General features: G+C 35.0%; 1 non-coding gene across 1 annotated transcript; it reads left to right on the forward strand.

Annotated features, from left to right (window-relative positions):
- Positions 1–4,956: 4,956 nt before the first annotated feature.
- TRNAQ-UUG (transfer RNA glutamine (anticodon UUG)) lies at positions 4,957–5,028 on the forward strand. The gene has a single exon. It is a non-coding gene; the product is annotated as a tRNA-Gln (tRNA).
- Positions 5,029–6,231: the final 1,203 nt, after the last annotated feature.

Below are 6,231 nucleotides of genomic sequence, written 5' to 3' on the forward strand. Positions count from 1 at the left end.
CTTATTAAAACCCATCCAATGGTCTTTGTCTCAAACTTTGGTGATGACGTATCCTAGAAAAGCAAACTTTAAAAAAAATTTAGGTTCTCTCAATTACGTGTCTTGATGAGTGTCTTGATGAGTGTCTTCAAAATAATACAAAGTCTTGATTTGTAAGGGATATCTAAAAAAAAAAAAAAAAAAAAAAAAAAAAAATTCATTAGTCAAATAAACTTTTTGCTTAAGTCTTATTGATCCAAGGGCTGATCTCATAATGAAACTTAACGCATCAAATATAGGATATGGAGGTATCTAAAATTGTCAAAGAGGACAGAGAATCAATTATCATATTTCATTCAAAAGCCTCCAATAATACCATACAAATTACAAAATAGTAAAAAAAAAAAAAATATATATATATATATATATATATATATATATATATATATATATATTATTTTAAAGAAAATTTAATTAACAAAACTATTAAAATCTATTCCACAGTCAAATTTAGTTTAAGAAAAAGATAATTTTGCTAGATAGAAGTAAATTTTGGTGTGGTTTGATTTTAAAATTCGACCTATAAAAGAAGTTGAAAACATCTTGGGGGATTACGTATGGGAGAATTTCTAACAAAGTCTCTCTTCTCTCCTTTGTCTTCTTAAACTGATACTAAAACAACCAATCATTTACATGGACTCAAAAGTTCAATTACCTATAAAAGAAGTTGAAAACACCTTGTGAAAGTATCTAAGGATACTACGACCTCTAGCTTTGCAAAATCCAACGTTGTTGGCGCTTATCAAAATCGCTGCCAAAATAAAGTTTAACAAGTGGTTCTATGGTGTAGTGGTTAGCACTTTCGACTTTGAATCTAACGACCTGTGTTTAATTTCCGATAGGTAATCCACCAATTTATACAAAATTGGTCCATAGCCGATTCAGTAGGGTCACTTTTAGACCGATAATCTGTAGAAGGGGTCACTAAGGTTGAGATCATACAAAATGGGACCATAGCTCAATGTTAGAGCATTTGATTGCAGATCAAGAGGTCACCAATTCGAACCTAGTTGGGCCCTGTTAGGTTATGGAGTCTGCTGCTTATTTATAGCTTGGTCAACGGTTATATCCGATAAAGCTATATTTGGTAAAGCTATATCCGGTAAAACTATATTTTGTAAAGTTATATTTTGTAGAGCTATATCTTGTAAAACTATATATGATAAATAGCTATATATAGTAGATGGTTAAATCGGGTAAAGCTATATATAGTAAATTGCTATATATAGTAGATGATTAAATCTGGTAAACCTATATACAGTGAACTGAACTATATATATATACCATCCACTAAAGCTTTGAATTCAAGTCTACAACACAATAAACTTGAACCTATGAGGGCGAAAGAAATGAAGAGGCTGGCTGCGAAAGGAGTTTTAAAGGGTCTGAAACTTGTTGATGTGGGTCGTTGTGAGAACTACGTTATGAGCAAGCAGAAACGAGTTAGCTTCACAAGAACCACTAGAGAATTGAAGAAAGTGCGATTGGAAATGGAACTAGATGTGGAGCAAGGTTTCAAGACCACGAAGCAAGTGGGAGTTGAACTTGAGTTGCAGGGAAACTCACCTAGTGATGTTGTAGCAGATACTCAAGAAACTCCTGAGACTACTGCTGAGGAACCAAATGTGGAGCAAGGTTCCAAGACAACAAAGCAAGTGGGAGTTGAGGTTGAGTTGCGGAGAAAATCACCAAGTGATCTTGTAGCAGATACTCAACAAACTCCTGAGGTTGTTGCGGAGGAAACAGCAGTGGAGCAACTGACACCTGAACTGGTGTTGAGAAGATCATCCTGTACTATCAGAGTACCAGATATGTATGTACCTTCATTACACTATCTATTGCTGATGAAAGGGAACCACAACCCTTTGATGAGACCCTACAGTTGGAGGACACCTGAACTGGTGTTGAGAAGATCATCCTGTACTATCAGAGTACCAGATATGTATGTACCTTCATTACACTATCTATTGCTGATGAAAGGGAACCACAACCCTTTGATGAGACCCTACAGTTGGAGGATACAACCAAGTAGAAGCAAGCCATGGATGATGGGACGTCTAGGCTTCAAAAATGCGTTGTACTGAGATTGAGTACGTGGCAATAGTTGAAGCTGGAAAGATGACGATATGGATGACTGACTATCTGGAAGAATGGGCAAGAAGCAGCACGAAGATTCTTAACAGAAATAGTCAGAGTGTCATACAGTTGGCGAAGGAACCCGGTCTATCATTTAAAGAGAAAACACATAAGACGATACCATTTCACTTGCAGGTTAGTGAAAGATGGTGATGTGTTTGGAGAAGATAGAGGGTGCAAAGAATCCAGCAAACATGTTGACAAAATGTGTTGATGTTGGAATATTGAGGTTGTGCAAAGCCTCAATTGATATGGTGCCATGACGACCATGAAGATGCTCATAGTCATTTGAGAATGAAATTCTTGGTTGACTAGATCAGTCTCCAGGTGGGAGAATTGTTAGGTTATGGAGACTGCGGCTTATTTATAGCTTGGTCAACGGTTATATTCGGTAAAGCTATATTTAGTAAAGCTATATTTGGTAAAACTATATCCGGTAAACCTATATATGGTAAATAGCTATATATAGTAGATGGTTAAATCGGGTAAAGCTATATATAGTAAATGACTATATATAGTAAATGGTTAAATCTGGTAAACCCATATATAGTAAACTGAACTATATATATATCTCGTTCCCTATAGCTTTGAAGAGTACTTTCTATTCTCTGTAATTCTCTCTTACTATACATACGTGAAGTCATCAATAGAAAAATTCTTTTAGCCAGAGTTCTCCTTGCACTTTTCTCTATCCTGTTCTTTGTGTTCATCTAGATTGAGCGTGTGCGTTGTTGTGCGATCCTATCAGGCTCTTCTATCTTGGATAGAAATTTGTTACACTTTTTGGACCGACACTATGTCTAAGGGGTCACTAAGGTTAAAATCCTACAAAATGGATCCATGGCTCAGTGGTAGAGAATTTGACCGGTCACCCGTTTGAACTTGGTTGGGCCCTTTTATTTTGGAGAGACACTTTTTACACTTTTAGACTGACACTCTGTAGAAGGGGTCACTCAGGTTGAAATCATGCAAAATGGGTCCATAGCTCAGTGGTAAAGCATGCAGATCAAGAGGTCACCCGTTCGAATTTGGTTGGGCCCTTTTATCATTTTACTTTGTTTTCAACCTCTTTCTTTTAACTTGCAATCGTGCTTGGAGAACCCACCGAAATGTGAGTTTGTAACCCATCCGTTAGGGTTCTTGGAATGATTCTCTAGATTATCCCTTCCATGTTGGGAGTCGGGCCATGGGTCTTGGGTGAAGGAACCGTTGGTTTTCTCATTGTCTTTGAGATAACAATTCTTTTCAATTTTATATAAATTTTTTAAATATGGGTTCATTTCCAAATGCATGCTAACACCCTTATTGTTGAATAAATGACATGAAACTAGTTTCACATAGTAACGTTGCCTTTTGCTCCTATTGGTGGAAGGATAATAGGTCGATTATACCTATAGAGTAGTTTTAAGCGTGACAACGAGACTAATTTTTTTTTTTTAGTTAAAAATTAGAATTATAACAATCTGCGTAAAACCCTCAGACTAATTTTGCTTCATTTCTAAATGCAAGCAGACAAAGTAGAAAAATGAAAACATGTAAATTGTAACATTTCAAAGAAATAAATAAGTTTTGATGGTACCAATGCTAACCAGAAAACAATCAACCAAATTTATTTCGAACATACAAAACTTCATGTCTCCATCTTGTAAAGCGAATAAACCAAAGGGCCTAATATAGTAGAGAAATAAAAAAATGTTACCCACATCTGTGTTGTGCTGTGCCATAAGTGATCAATGGATGTTGACTTTGACCAATTCCTACTATTTTTTTTCTATATTTTGAAACTATTTTAAACACTTTTTTCTTCTACTCCTTATAATTTTACCTTTTAAGGTTGTAAATATTTGTGCACCGGTGACTATTATGATTATTAGTCAACTGAGTTAAGTGGAAATAAATTTTGAAGATGAAATTAAAGTATTAATTTTGATGCCATCTTTACCTGAGTTTTGCTATATTGTTATTAATGAGATTCAATCTAATGCCATTAGTAATTCACAATGATAATATTCAAAATACTTGACAAAAAAGAATGGTCAACGTAAGATATTTGAAACAAATGAATATTTTGTCCTCTATGATATATCAAATCACTCATTTGAAATTCCTTAATAATAAGCCTGAAGTCTTACCTCTTTTATAGTGAAAAGTTCCTTAAATAGAAGTCTTATTAGATACTTCTAAGAATTTAGAGATCAACTAGACACAAAGCTAAACATTCTAAAAAAGATTAGGGGTTAAACTTTTAAGTTAACTTAATTTAAGAAACTTTTGATTTTTATATTATCAAGAGTTTAATTGAGCTACGTCAATTCAATCTAGTGGACCCAAGAATTGAACCAAACCAAACCAAGTAGTTAGCATGATTTAGAGGAAGCATTTTCACGCAAAGTAGAAGCAATAATGGAGGGTTTGAAATAATATAGTTTTCACCCCTTGTTTCTCGAGTGAATATTGAAATAATATAGTTTTCATGTTAAGTTTTGCACGGAAGAAAGAAAGACGGGGATGTAAAGTATTATTTCAATTTTTTTGTAATATACAACAATATATAAATTAACTATAAGAAATATATAAAATTACATGTTCTCCACGAGCTTCAATCAACACCGGAGGGTTACTTCTGCAACCACTCTAAAGGTGCTCAAGATCACAACGAGTTAGATAAAACAGCTCTAGAACTTTGAATCCAATAACTTGAGTTTGACTCATGATAGGATCTCCCTTCTTGTGGAATCGGCATAAAATAGGAAAACCATTCCAAAATAAATTTTTACAAGGGGTTCTATGGTGTAGTGGTTAGCACTTTGGACTTTGAATCCAACGACCTGGGTTCAACTCCCGGTAGGACCTTTATGAAATGACCTTGATGTGAAAACACAGAATAAGGAACGACAACGCAAGACATTTTAAAACAAAACGGTGTTACCACTTTCATTGAGTGCATAGGTGGCGTTGTCATACTCGTGGCATCCTGCTAGCAAATCGTGGAGGTACAGAAACTGATTGGAATCATTCTTGCTCAACGAGTCATCATGTATCCTCTTTCTTAAAGTTCTTCAATGGCAGATTGAATTGGGGGAATGGTATGTATTGAATTGGGGGAATGGTATGTGTATTGAATTGGGGGAATGGATCTTGTTGAGAAACGGTAGGAATAAGTTTGAAGAGAAATGGTGGAGGATTGCTCTCGAATTTGGAAGAAATCTGAGAGTAGGAGACCCATAATCTAAACGCTTATTGCCTTCGATTGGGGGATCGACCTTTCTCGAATCTTATTCCATATTGTTGCTCCTACTTTAGACTTTATAGGAGGAGCTTAAACCGACAATGAGAGCTCCAGATTCTTCGTTATTTAGAAGTTTGAAGAGAAATGGTGGAGGATTGCTCTCGAATTTGGAAGAAATCTGAGAGTAGGACAAACACAATCTAAACGTTTATTGCCTTCAATTGGGGGATTGACCTTTCTCAATTCTTATTCCGTATTGTTGCTCCTACTTCCGACTTTATAGGAGGTGCTTAAACCAACATTGAGAGATTCAGAATCTTCGTTATTTAGAGATCGATCTTTCTGGATAATTTTTTGGTGATATCAACTCTGATCAGGGCCTTATCGACCTTGGCTTTGCATACTAGTCGTTGGATGTGATGATCCGTGCGTGTTCGTTCTAGATCATATCAAATTTTGGAGGAGATCCGATGGTTGAGATTTGAGTTCCAAAGATTTTGCTCGGATGGTCACGGTAGATGCTCTGATTCTAATTAGAGTGGCATTTCTGTAATAATCCAATCTTCTAGGGGTATTTTGGTAATTTGCCACTTTCCGAATATTTTATTATTATTTTTTCTTGAAAAATCCAAAAAATTTCTACAAATTTCTCATGGCTTTTTTATCATTTTTCCCTTCTTTTTTTTTTTTTAAATCTTGAGATTCCTTCTAGATAAGGAATTACAAATCCGGAAAGATTTTTTATAATTGATAAAATGACTTTTTTGTCCTTTTGATTTACTTTTTCTTTTCCAATCCTTTTTAAAAGGCCTTTAACTCCTTGAAAT

Source organism: Cucurbita pepo, chromosome 10 (assembly GCF_057944985.1).
Source record: "Cucurbita pepo subsp. pepo isolate OVF chromosome 10, ASM5794498v1, whole genome shotgun sequence".
NCBI classification, from domain to species: Eukaryota; Viridiplantae; Streptophyta; class Magnoliopsida; order Cucurbitales; family Cucurbitaceae; genus Cucurbita; species Cucurbita pepo.